Consider the following 14573-nt stretch of genomic DNA (forward strand, 5'->3'; position numbering starts at 1 on the left):
AATGCTCTTGTGGCAAGTCCCCCTGCAGCAATGTTCCTACATCTAGTGGAAAGCCTTCCCAGAAGAGTGGAGGCTGTTATAGCAGCAATGTTCCAACATCTAGTGGAAAGCCTTCCCAGAAGAGTGGAGGCTGTTATAGCAGCAATGTTCCAACATCTAGTGGAAAGCCTTCCCAGAAGTGTGGAGGCTGTTGTAGCAGCAAAGGGGGGGCCGGACCAACTCCATACTAATGCCCATGATTTTGAAATGAGATGTGTGACGACCAGGTGTCCACATACTTTTGTCCATGTAGTGTATGTATGCTCTGTCGAAATGGTTTTAGTTAGAAGCTCAAAATGTTGAGGCAGTGTCGACATTTAATTGTATTTTGGGTGGCAGGAATGGGCTTCCATTAATACAACTATCCCAGGCTCGCTCCCTCCCCCTTCTCCTCAGAGTCGTGTGATTCGCTCCAGAATTTGAATGATTAGCATATCACTCAGTAAAGCCACACCCCCTTAGTCCCACAGTTACCAGGCTCTACGTAACAGTAACAGCAGCCTGGGGACGAGACCAGACAGGAACAGGGTTTAGTATCTACGGCTACTAAAGCTGAGTATCAGCAGGCCCTGTGTTTCTATATTCAGCCATCTTGTTCCAGTGCTGAGGAAAATCCTCCTCTTTCTCACACGTGTGTGTGTGTGAATATCCAAGTCATTGTTTTTTATATTTTTTATATCAGTTCCCTGTTGAAAGTTCGTCATGTTAAACTGAAGAGTTGAAGGATCTCTAGACTGTGAGCCTGATGGAAACCTACTGCCTGGTCAATACGGTGCCATTCTGGTCTCAGCACATAAAGGATGTTACTCTGATAGACTGAAGGCAGCACATCCACAAAGCCCTGGGACTTAGACAACGTTGTAGACACACACACACACACACAATCCTTTTAACCTTCCCCGCCTCGCAGATACAAACACAAAACACGCAATGACAAAACAGACAGAAGCTTTATGTTTCCGTCAGGAGAAACGTAACCTTTCCTAAAGGCTTATCAGTGAATAGTTAAGCAGCAGGATATTTACATTGTCCAAAATGGCACCCTATTCCCTTTTATAGAGCACTACTTTAGATCAGAGTCCACATTGGGCTAAGGCCAACGTTAGTGCACTAAACTGGGAATAGAGTTCCATTTTAGATTAGTCCAGAGACATTCTAAATCATTTTAGTTCCAGGTCAGAGTTCAGCCAATGGCACTGCAATTCACAACCATGTGATCCTGACAGGACAGGTGGGTTGCTATGCCCGTTTCCCTGGCGACCGCCTCACACCCACCGGCGAATCCCCATCGAGCAGGAACATGACAGAGGGAAGAGGCACTTTTTTGATTGGCTGGTTTTCATTGTTCCAAAGTTGTTTTTTAGTCACCTCTTGCCATCGACTCCAGGTTTGGTTGTAGTTCTCCATCTCGCCGCCAGATGGGAGTGTTGCTGTAATTCCTCCATCTCACCACCAGATGTGAGTGTTGCTGTAATTCCTCCATCTCACCACCAGATGGTGGTAGTGTTGCTGTAATTCCTCCATCTCACCACCAGATGGTGGTAGTGTTGCTGTAATTCCTCCATCTCACCACTAGATGGTGGTAGTGTTGCTGTAATTCCTCCATCTCACCACCAGATGGTGGTAGTGTTGCTGTAATTCCTCCATCTCACCACTAGATGGTGGTAGTGTTGCTGTAATTCCTCCATCTCACCACCAGATGGTGGTAATGTTGCTGTAGTTTTCCATCTCACCACTGGGTTGTAGTGGCGTCAGTCAGGGCCTGATGCAGGAAGGCACTTCGTAGGGAGGCTCTGGGGCAGTTAGGAGGACTGGAGCTCTGATCTGCTATGTCATCAGGATGGGCTTCTGTCTCACCTCCAGGATATCTGATGACAGACAACAGAGTCAATGAGCAGTCAATACTGTAATTTACACGACAGGGAAAGTCCATAATGGCTCCCTGTCCTCTAGAAAGTGTAAAGAATCTAGATTAGAAGACCCTAGCCGCACCCTCAGAGCATGTCCTCTAGAAAGTGTAAAGAATCTAGATTAGAAGACCCTAGCCGCACCCTCAGAGCATGTCCTCTAGAAAGTGTAAAGAATCTAGATTAGAAGACCCTAGCCGCACCCTCAGAGCATGTCCTCTAGAAAGTGTAAAGAATCCTAGCCGCACCCTCAGAGCATGTCCTCTAGAAAGTGTAAAGAATCTAGATTTAGCCGCACCCTCAGAGCATGTCCTCTAGAAAGTGTAAAGAATCTAGATTAGAAGACCCGCACCCTCAGAGCATGTCCTCTAGAAAGTGTAAAGAATCTAGATTAGAAGACCCTAGCCGCACCCTCAGAGCATGTCCTCTAGAAAGTGTAAAGAATCTAGATTAGAAGACCCTAGCCGCACCCTCAGAGCATGTCCTCTAGAAAGTGTAAAGAATCTAGATTAGAAGACGCTAGCCGCACCCTCAGAGCATGGCCAGACCAGCTGGCTGTTGTGTTATCAGAACATTTTCACTCTCTCTAGCTCAGGTTGTTATCCCCACCTGCCCAAGATGTCCACCATCGTCCCCCTGCCCAAGATGTCCACCATCGTCCCCCTGCCCAAGATGTCCACCATCGTCCCCTGCCCAAGATGTCCACCATCGTCCCCCTGCCCAAGATGTCCACCATCGTCCCCCTGCCCAAGATGTCCACCATCGTCCCCCTGCCCAAGATGTCCACCATCGTCCCCCTGCCCAAGATGTCCACCACCATCGTCCCCCTGCCCAAGATGTCCACCATCGTCCCCCTGCCCAAGATGCCCAAGATGTCCACCATCGTCTCCCTGCCCAAGATGTCCCCCCCAATGGACCTTTATTGCCCAGTCATGTCAAATCCATAGATTAGGGCCTCATTCATTTCCTTCTATGAACTGTAACTCAGTAAAATCTTTGCTCCGTTTACATCTGCAACCCTGTGCATGTGACTAATGGGGAACAGGGACTGATGGTGTGGGTCTGGACCTGAGGTGATAGGGACTGATGGTGTGGGTCTGGACCTGAGGTGATAGGGACTGATGGTGTGGGTCTGGACCTGAGGTGATAGGGACTGATGGTGTGGGTCTGGACCTGAGGTGATAGGGACTGATGGTGTGGGTCTGGACCTGAGGTGATAGGACTGATGGGGGACTGATAGGGACTGATGGTGGGTCTGGACCTGAGGTGATAGGGACTGATGGTGTGGGTCTGGACCTGAGGTGATAGGGACTGATGGTGTGTGGGTCTGGACCTGAGGTGATAGGGACTGATGTGTGTGGGTCTGGACCTGAGGTGATAGGGACTGATGGTGTGGGTCTGGACCTGAGGTGATAGGGACTGATGGTGTGGGTCTGGACCTGAGGTGATAGGGACTGATGGTGTGGGTCTGGACCTGAGGTGAGGGACTGATGGTGTGGGGGACTGATAGGGACTGATGGTGTGGGTCTGGACCTGAGGTGATAGGGACTGATAGGGTGTGGTGGGTCTGGACCTGAGGTGATAGGGACTGAGTGTGTGGGTCTGACCTGAGGTGATAGGGACTGATGGTGTGTGTGGGTCTGGACCTGAGGTGATAGGGACTGATGGTGTGTGTGGGTCTGGACCTGAGGTGATAGGGACTGATGGTGTGTGTGGGTCTGGACCTGAGGTGATAGGGACTGATGGTGTGGGTCTGGACCTGAGGTGATAGGGACTGATGGTGTGGGTCTGGACCTGAGGTGATAGGGGACTGACCTGAGGTGATAGGGACTGTGTGTGGGTCTGGACCTGAGGTGATAGGGACTGATGGTGTGGGTCTGGACCTGAGGTGATAGGGACTGATGGTGTGGGTCTGGACCTGAGGTGATAGGGACTGATAGTGTGGTCTGGACCTGAGGTGTGATAGGGACTGGTGTGGGTCTGGACCTGAGGGTGACTATGGTGTGGGTCTGGACCTGAGGTGATAGGGACTGATGGTGTGGGTCTGGACCTGAGGTGAGGGACTGATGGTGTGGGTCTGGACCTGAGGTGATAGGGACTGATGGTGTGGGTGACCTGAGGTCTGGACTGATGGTGTGGGTCTGGACCTGAGGTGATAGGGACTGATGACTGTGGTGTGGGTCTGGACCTGAGGTGATAGGGACTGATGGGTGTGTGGGTCTGGACCTGAGGTGATAGGGACTGATGGTGGGTCTGGACCTGAGGTGATAGGGACTGATGGTGTGGGTCTGGACCTGAGGTGATAGGGACTGATGGTGTGGGTCTGGACCTGAGGTGATAGGGACTGGAACCTGAGGTGATAGGGACTGATAGTGTGTGGGTCTGGACCTGAGGTGATAGGGACTGATGGTGTGGGTCTGGACCTGAGGTGATAGGGAACCTAGGGACTGATAGTGTGTGGGTCTTGACCTGAGGTGATAGGGACTGATGGTGTGGGTCTGGACCTGAGGTGATAGGGACTGATAGTGTGTGTGGGTCTGACCTGAGGTGATAGGGAACCATTAGGGACTGATAGTGTGTGGGTCTGGACCTGAGGTGATAGGGACTGATAGTGTGTGTGGGTCAATACCTGAGGTGATAGGGACTGATGGTGTGGGTCTGGACCTGAGGTGATAGGGACTGATGGTGTGTGTGGGTCTTGACCTGAGGTGATAGGGAACCATTAGGGACTGATAGTGTGTGGGTCTGGACCTGAGGTGATAGGGACTGATAGTGTGTGTGGGTCAATACCTGAGGTGATAGGGACTGATGGTGTGGGTCTGGACCTGAGGTGATAGGGGCTGATAGTGTGTGGGTCTGGACCTGAGGTGATAGGGGCTGATAGTGTGTGGGTCTGGACCTGAGGTGATGGGGAATAGTGACCCATTAGGGACTGATGGTGTGGGTCTGGACCTGAGGTGATAGGGACTGATGGTGTGGGTCTGGACCTGAGGTGATAGGGACTGATAGTGTATGTGGGTCTGGACCTGAGGTGATGGGGAATAGTGACCCATTAGGGACTGATAGTGTGGGTCTGGACCTTAGGTGAAAGGGAACCATTAGGGACTGATAGTGTGTGGGACCTCTAGGGACTGATAGTGTGTGTGGGTCTGGACCTGAGGTGATAGGGACTGATAGTGTGTGTGGGTCTGGACCTGAGGTGATAGGGTGGTGTGGGTCTGGACCTGAGGTGATAGGGACTAATGGTGTGGGTCTGGATGAGGTGTGTGGTCTGGACCTGAGGTGATAGGGACTGATGGTGTGTGGGTCTGGACCTGAGGTGATGGGGAATAGTGACCCATTAGGGACTGATAGTGTGGGTCTGGACCTGAGGTGATAGGGAATAGTGACCCATTAGGGACTGATAGTGTGGGTCTGGACCTGAGGTGATAGGGAACCATTAGGGACTGATAGTGTGGGTCAGGACCTGAGGTGATAGGGAATAGTGACCCATTAGGGACTGATAGTGTGGGTCTGGACCTGAGGTGATAGGGAATAGTGACCCATTAGGGACTGATAGTGTGGGTCAGGACCTGAGGTGATAGGGAACCATTAGGGACTGATAGTGTGGGTCAGGACCTGAGGTGATAGGGAATAGTGACCCATTAGGGACTGATAGTGTGGGTCTGGACCTGAGGTGATAGGGAATAGTGACCCATTAGGGACTGATAGTGTGGGTCAGGACCTGAGGTGATAGGGAACCATTAGGGACTGATAGTGTGGGTCTTGACCTGAGGTGATAGTGACCCATTAGGGACTGATAGTGTGGGTCAGGACCTGAGGTGATAGGGAACCATTAGGGACTGATAGTGTGTGTGGGTCTGGACCTGAGGTGATAGGGACTGATAGGGACTGTGTGTGGGTCTGGACCTGAGGTGATAGGGACTGATAGTGTGTGTGGGTCTGGACCTGAGGTGATAGGGACTGATAGTGTGTGTGGGTCTGGACCTGAGGTGATAGGGACTGATGGTGTGGGTCTGGACCTGAGGTGATAGGGACTGAGGTGATAGGGACTGATGGTGTGGGTCTGGACCTGAGGTGATAGGGACTGATGGTGTGGGTCTGGACCTGAGGTGATAGGGACTGATGGTGTGGGTCTGGACCTGAGGTGATAGGGACTGATGGTGTGGGTCTGGACCTGAGGTGATAGGGACTGATGGTGTGGGTCTGGACCTGAGGTGATAGGGACTGATGGTGTGGGTCTGGACCTGAGGTGATAGGGACTGATGGTGTGGGTCTGGACCTGAGGTGATAGGGACTGATGGTGTGGGTCTGGACCTGAGGTGATAGGGACTGATGGTGTGGGTCTGGACCTGAGGTGATAGGGACTGATGGTGTGGGTCTGGACCTGAGGTGATAGGGACTGATGGTGTGGGTCTGGACCTGAGGTGATAGGGACTGATGGTGTGGGTCTGGACCTGAGGTGATAGGGACTGATGATAGGGACTGATGTGTGGGTCTGGACCTGAGGTGATGGGGGGACTAGGGACTGATAGTGTGGGTCTGGACCTGAGGTGATAGGGAATAGTGACCCATTAGGGACTGATAGTGTGGGTCTGGACCTGAGGTGATAGGGAATAGTGACCCATTAGGGACTGATAGTGTGGGTCAGGACCTGAGGTGATAGGGAACCATTAGGGACTGATAGTGTGGGTCTTGACCTGAGGTGATAGTGACCCATTAGGGACTGATAGTGTGGGTCAGGACCTGAGGTGATAGGGAATAGTGACCCATTAGGGACTGATAGTGTGGGTCTGGACCTGAGGTGATAGGGAATAGTGACCCATTAGGGACTGATAGTGTGGGTCAGGACCTGAGGGTGATAGGGAGTGAGGGAACCATTAGGGACTGATGTGTGGGTCTGGACCTGAGGTGATAGGGACCATTAGGGACTGATGTGTGTGGGTCTGGACCTGAGGTGATAGGGACTGATAGTGAGTGTGGGTCTGGACCTGAGGTGATAGGGTGACCATTAGGGACTGATAGTGTGTGTGGGTCTGGACCTGAGGTGATAGGGACTGATAGTGGGGTCTGGACCTGAGGTGATAGGGACTGATGTGTGTGGGTCTGGACCTGAGGTGATAGGGACTGATGGTGTGGGTCTGGACCTGAGGTGATAGGGACTGATGGTGTGGGTCTGGACCTGAGGTGATAGGGACTGATGGTGTGGGTCTGGACCTGAGGTGATAGGGACTGATGGTGTGGGTCTGGACCTGAGGTGATAGGGACTGATGGTGTGGGTCTGGACCTGAGGTGATAGGGACTGATGGTGTGGGTCTGGACCTGAGGTGATAGGGACTGGTGTGTGGGTCTGGACCTGAGGTGATAGGGATAGTGTCTGGACCTGAGGTGATAGGGACTGATAGTGTGTGGGTCTGGACCTGAGGTGATGGGGAATAGTGACCCATTAGGGACTGATAGTGTGGGTCTGGACCTGAGGTGATAGGGAACCATTAGGGACTGATAGTGTGTGGGTCTTGACCTGAGGTGATAGGGACTGATAGTGATAGGGACTGATAGTGTGTGTGGGTCTGGACCTGAGGTGATAGGGACTGATAGTGTGTGTGGGTCTGGACCTGAGGTGATAGGGACTGATAGTGGTGTGGGTCTGGACCTGAGGTGATAGGGACTGATGGTGTGGGTCTGGACCTGAGGTGATAGGGACTGATGGTGTGGGTCTGGACCTGAGGTGATAGGGACTGATGGTGTGGGTCTGGACCTGAGGTGATAGGGACTGATAGGTCTGGACCTGAGGTGATAGGGACTGATAGTGTGTGGGTCTGGACCTGAGGTGATGGGGAATAGTGACCCATTAGGGACTGATAGTGTGGGTCAGGACCTGAGGTGATGGGGAATAGTGACCCATTAGGGACTGATAGTGTGTGGGTCAGGACCTGAGGTGATAGGGAATAGTGACCCATTAGGGACTGATAGTGTGTGGGTCTGGACCTGAGGTAATAGGGAATAGTGACCCATTAGGGACTGATAGTGTGGGTCTTGACCTGAGGTGATAGGGAATAGTGAACCATTAGGGACTGATAGTGTGGGTCTGGACCTGAGGTGATAGTGAACCATTAGGGACTGATAGTGTGGGTCTGGACCTGAGGTGATAGTGAACCATTAGGGACTGATAGTGTGGGTCTTGACCTGAGGTGATGCGGTACAGCGGCAGGGTGACGTAGGTCAGGTGGGAGTAAAGCAGGAAGTACTCCTCCGTACGGTTCAGTTTGAGCCAAGATCCCACCAGGGACCGACCTGTACCCGACAGGGAGCGAGACCGCAGGTTGGACTGGTTACAAAGGTCTGCATGGGGTCACATGATCCAGGTTATAGGTTAAACAATCTCTCTCCGCCTCGTCAACACATCCTGGTTCTACCCTCTCTCTCTATCCAACACATCCTGGTTCTACACTCTCTCTCTATCCAACACATCCTGGTTCTACACTCTCTCTCTATCCGACACATCCTGGTTCTACACTCTCTCTCTCTCCGACACATCCTGGTTCTACACTCTCTCTCCCGACACTCCTGGACACATCCTGGTTCTACACTCTCTCTATCCGACACATCCTGGTTCTACACTCTCTCTCCGACACATCCTGGTTCTACACTCTCTCTCCGACACATCCTGGTTCTACACTCTCTCTCCGACACATCCTGGTTCTACACTCTCTCTCCGACACATCCGGGTTCTACACTCTCTCTCTGTCCGACACATCCGGGTTCTACACTCTCTCTCTGTCCGACACATCCGGGTTCTACACTCTCTCTCTGTCCGACACATCCGGGTTCTACACTCTCTCTCTGTCCGACACATCCGGGTTCTACACTCTCTCTCTGTCCGACACATCGGGTTCTACACTCTCTCTCTGTCCGACACATCCGGGTTCTACACTCTCTCTCTGTCCGACACATCCGGGTTCTACACTCTCTCTCACATCCGGGTTCTACACTCTCTCTATCCGACACATCCTGGTTCTACTCTCTCTCAACACATCCGGGTTCTACACTCTCTCTCCGACACATCCGGGTTCTACACTCTCTCTCTGTCCGACACATCCGGGTTCTACACTCTCTCTCTGTCCGACACATCCGGGTTCTACACTCTCTCTCTGTCCGACACATCCGGGTTCTACACTCTCTCTCTATCCGACACATCCGGGTTCTACACTCTCTCTCTATCCGACACATCCTGGTTCTACACTCTCTCTCTATCCGACACATCCTGGTTCTACACTCTCTCTCTATCCGACACATCCTGGTTCTACACTCTCTCTCTATCCGACACATCCGGGTTCTACACTCTCTCTCTATCCGACACATCCGGGTTCTACACTCTCTCTCTATCCGACACATCCGGGTTCTACACTCTCTCTTCAACACATCCGGGTTCTACACTGTCTCTATCCAACACATCCGGGTTCTACACTCTCCAACACATCCGGGTTCTACACTCTCCAACACATCCGGGTTCTACACTCTCCAACACATCCGGGTTCTACACTCTCCAACACATCCGGGTTCTACACTCTCCAACACATCCGGGTTCTACACTCTCCAACACATCCGGGTTCTACACTCTCCAACACATCCGGGTTCTACACTCTCCAACACATCCGGGTTCTACACTCTCCAACACATCCGGGTTCTACACTCTCCAACACATCCGGGTTCTACACTCTCCAACACATCCGGGTTCTACACTCTCCAACACATCCGGGTTCTACACTCTCCAACACATCCGGGTTCTACACTCTCCAACACATCCGGGTTCTACACTCTCGGGTTCAACTCTCCAACACATCCGGGTTCTACACTCTCCAACACATCCGGGTTCTACACTCTCCAACACATCCGGGTTCTACACTCTCCAACACATCCGGGTTCTACACTCTCCAACACAACACGCGGTGTTTGGGTATAAAATATCATTACCCTCGTCGTCCTCTTCCCTGAAGAACTCTTCACTATCGTTGGCTGAGTGACTCTTCTTCATCTCAGTGATACGGTTCCTGGGGACCTTCCGACGGAGAGAAGGGGAGAAGAACGAGGGGCGGTTCCTCTCCGGGGTGGGAGGGGTGCTGAACGACGTCACCTGACCAAACAGAACACAGACAGCCAATCAGAACCAACGTACTACAGAGAAAACAGACAGCCAATCAGAACCAACCAGTAACTCAGTAGTAATATAACACAGAGAAAAATATAACATACAGTAAAAAATATAACATACTGCAGAACAGTAGTAATATAACAACAGTAACTCAGTAGTAATATAACATACTGCAGTAACTCAGTAGTAATATAACATTTGCAGTAACTCAGTAGTAATATAACATACTGCAGTAAAATAATAAACATACTGCAGTAACTCAGTAGACAGTAACTCAGTAGTAATATAACATACTGCAGTAACTCAGTAGTAATATAACATACAGTAACTCAGTAGTAATATAACATACTGCAGTAACTCAGTAGTAATATAACATACTGCAGTAACTCAGTAGTAATATAACATACTGCAGTAACTCAGTAGTAATATAACATACTGCAGTAACTCAGTAATATAAATTAGTAACAGTAGTAATATAACATACAGTAACTAGCAGTAACTGCAGTAACTCAGTAGTAATATAACATACTGCAGTAACTCAGTAGTAATATAATATACTCAGTAGTAATATAACAGTAACTCAGTAGTAATATAACATACTGCAGTAACTCAGTAGTAATATAACATACTGCAGTAACTCAGTAGTAATATAACATACTGCAGTAAGTAACTCAGTAGTAATATAACATACTGCAGTAACTCAGTAGTAATATAACATACTGCAGTAACTCAGTAGTAATATAACATACTGCAGTAACTCAGTAGTAATATAACATACTGCAGTAACTCAGTAGTAATATAACATACTGCAGTAACTCAGTAGTAATATAACATACTGCAGTAACTCAGTAGTAATATAACATACTGCAGTAACTCAGTAGTAATATAATATACTACAGTGTATTAAACATACTGCAGTAACTCAGTAGTAATATAACATACTGCAGTAACTCAGTAGTAATATAACATACTGCAGTAACTCAGTAGTAATATAATATACTGCAGTAACTCAGTAGTAATATAATAGTAACTCAGTAGTAATATAACATACTGCAGTAACTCAGTAGTAATATAACATACTGCAGTAACTCAGTAGTATACTCAGTAACTCAGTAGTAATATAACATACTGCAGTAACTCAGTAGTAATATAACATACTGCAGTAACTCAGTAGTAATATAATGCCATGTTGTTAGTAATATAACATTGGTTTTTAATAGACTGGGTTTTGTGTATCAAAGACTATGCCAGTACACTTAAGTCAGTCCATTCTATCCTCCAGAACAATCCTCCAGAACAACCCCCAACTGAGTCAAATCCAGTCTCTGATATCCTCTAGTGGACATCACACTGAACCTCAGGTAAAGGGGGACAGTATCTCAGGACATACAGAACCTCAGGACATACAGAACCTCAGTTAAAGGGGGACAGAACCTCAGGACATACAGAACCCATCTGTGACTGAAGACACAATAAATCACACACACACACACACACACACACACACACACACACACACACACACACACACACACCTCTATTCCCTGTGTGGTAAATGCACGGACGAGCGCGTGGGCTCACACACACGTTACAGAATAGAAGTGTGTTGTCTGCATGTCTAGATCGGTTAGCGCCTGTCTAGTCTAGGGGACGGTTAGCGCCCTGACCCTCCTGAGCGCCCTGACCCTCTAGTCTAGCCGGACGGTTAGCGCCCTGACCCTCTAGTCTAGGGACGGTTAGCGCCCTGACCCTCTAGTCTAGGGACGGTTAGCGCCCTGACCCTCTAGTCTAGCGGACGGTTAGCGCCCTGACCCGGTTAGCGCCCTAGTCTAGCGGACGGTTAGCGCCCTGACCCTCTAGTCTAGCGGACGGTTAGCGCCCTGACCCTCTAGTCTAGCGGACGGTTAGCGCCCTGACCCTCTAGTCTAGCGGACGGTTAGCGCCCTGACCCTCTAGTCTAGCGGACGGTTAGCGCCCTGACCCTCTAGTCTAGGGGACGGTTAGCGCCCTGACCCTCTAGTCTAGGGGACGGTTAGCGCCCTGACCCTCTAGTCTAGGGGACGGTTAGCGCCCTGACCCTCTAGTCTAGGGGACGGTTAGCGCCCTGACCCTCTAGTCTAGGGGACGGTTAGCGCCTGACCCTCTAGTCTAGCGGACGGTTAGCGCCCTGACCCTCTAGTCTAGCGGACGGTTAGCGCCCTGACCCTCTAGTAGGGGCGCCCTGACCCTCTAGTCTAGCGGACGGGCGGTTAGCGCCCGGTTAGCGCCCTGACCCTCTAGTCTAGCGGACGGTTAGCGCCCTGACCCTCTAGTCTAGCGGACGGTTAGCGCCCTGACCCTCTAGTCTAGCGGACGGCGCGCCCTGACCCTCTAGTCTAGGGGACGGTTAGCGCCCTGACCCTCTAGTCTAGGGGACGGTTAGCGCCCTGACCCTCTAGTCTAGGGGACGGTTAGCGCCCTGACCCTCTAGTCTAGGGGACGGTTAGCGCCCTGACCCTCTAGTCTAGGGGACGGTTAGCGCCCTGACCCTCTAGTCGGTTAGGCCCTGACCCTCTAGTCTAGGGGGTTAGCGCCCTGACCCTTAGCGCCTGACCCTCTAGTCTAGGGGACGGTTAGCGCCTGACCCTCTAGTCTAGGGACGGTTAGCGCCTGACCCTCTGTGTTCCTGTGTTTGTGTACATAGTGTACAAAACATTAAGAACACGTTCCTAATATTGAGTTACACCCCCTTTTGCCCTCAGAACAGCCTCAATTCGTCGGGACATGGGACTCTACAAGGTGTCCAAAGTGTTCCACAGGGAAGCTGGCCCATGTTGACTCCAACGCTTCCCACAGCTGTATCAAGTTGGCTGGATGTCCTCAGGACCCTTTGGGACCATTCTGGATACACATATTAAACTGTTGAGTGTGTAAAACCCAGCAGCGTTGAAGTTCTTGACTCAAACCGGTGCGCCTGGCACCTACTACCGTACCCCGTTCAAAGGCACTTCAATATTTTGTCTTGTTCATTCACCCTCTGAATGGCACACACACACAATCCAGGTCTCAATTGTCTCAAGGTGTAAAAATCCTTCTTCAACCCGTCTCCTCCACCTTCATCTACACTGATTGAAGTGGATTTAACAGGTGACATCAATAAGGGATCATAGCTTCCACCTGGATTCACCTGGTCAGTCGGTCATGGAAAGAGGTGGTGTAACTAATGTGTCCATGCACATTGTGTGTCCTGACCCTCTCATGTGTGTGTGTGTGTGTGTGTGTGTGTGTGTGTGTGTGTGTGTGTGTGTGTGTGTGTGTGTGTGCCTATTTGTCTACTCTACCTACCCTCTCGTGTAGGGGTGAGTCCAGGTCCTCCTCTGTGCCGCAGGGGACGTGTCTCGGTCGGGACACGGCTGACCGCCATCTCAGCGTGACCTTTGCCCTGCGGCCCCTTCATCCTGACAAACTCCATGTTGTTGTACTTATAGAAGCCGAACGACATGCGCTGGGCCATCTTCGCTGCCACACTCACCTACAAGACAACAGGAAGACTTGATATGGATTGTTTTGGATCTTGTCTTGTATTTCACCATCAACTACAAAGTCCTGTGTTTTTCTGTTAGTAATGTCTTGTCCACAAACTACAAAGTCCGGTGTTTCTCTTAGTAATGTCTGTAAACTCCATTTCATCAAGACAAACATATCCAGTTTCCTTCTTTCCAAGGTCTTTATGTAATTCAAAGCAGTAAAGTTTCTCACAGCTTGAGGGTGATTTCACATTTTCACAGAATATTCAGAAAGATGTTTCTACAACTCGATTGGAGTCCACCTGTCATAAATTAAATTGATTGGACTTGCTTTGGAAAAGCACACACCTGTCTATATAAAAAGGTCCACACAGTTGACAGTGCATGTCAGAGCAAAAACCAAGCCATGAGGTCGAAGAAATTGCCTGTAGAGCTCCGAGACAGGATTGTGTCGAGGCACAGATCTGGGGAAGGGTACCAAAACATTTCTGCAGCATTGAAGGTTCCCAAGAACACAGTGGCCTCCATCATTCTTAAATGGAAGACGTTTGGAACCACCAAGACTTTTCCAAGAGCCGGCTGCCTGGCCAAGCTGAGCAATCGGGGAAGAAGGGCCTTGGTCAGGGAGGTGACCAAGAACCCAATGGTCACTCTGGCAGAGCTCCAAAGTCCCTCTGGAGATGGGATAACCTTCCAGAAGGACATCCATCTCTGCAGCACTCCACCAATCAGGCCTTTCTGGTAGAGTGGCCAGACGGAAGCCACTCCTCAGTAAAAGGCACATGACAGCCCTCTTGGAGTTTGCCAAAAGGAATCTCAGACCATGAGAAACAAGATTCTCTGGTCTGTTTTGAACTCTTTGGCCTGAAGGCCAAACGTCACGTCTGGAGGAAACCTGGCAGCATCCCTAAGGTGGAGCATGGTGGTGGCAGCATCATGCTGTGGGGATGTTTTTCAGCGGCAGGGACT

At 50.4% G+C, this 14573-nt stretch overlaps 1 long non-coding RNA gene and 1 pseudogene across 1 annotated transcript; both read right to left on the reverse strand.

Moving 5' to 3' along the window:
- Positions 1-338: 338 nt before the first annotated feature.
- The window catches only part of LOC121843511, a 22702-nt pseudogene continuing 8467 nt past the window's right edge, over positions 339-14573 (reverse strand).
- On the reverse strand, positions 6495-8126 carry LOC121843512. Its single transcript, XR_006081601.1, has 3 exons — positions 7735-8126; positions 7420-7467; positions 6495-6798 (listed from the first exon to the last, which is right to left on the reverse strand). It is a non-coding gene; the product is annotated as an uncharacterized LOC121843512 (long non-coding RNA).

The sequence above is a fragment of the Oncorhynchus tshawytscha genome, unplaced genomic scaffold, assembly GCF_018296145.1.
Source record: "Oncorhynchus tshawytscha isolate Ot180627B unplaced genomic scaffold, Otsh_v2.0 Un_contig_9702_pilon_pilon, whole genome shotgun sequence".
In the NCBI taxonomy this organism is placed as follows: domain Eukaryota; kingdom Metazoa; phylum Chordata; class Actinopteri; order Salmoniformes; family Salmonidae; genus Oncorhynchus; species Oncorhynchus tshawytscha.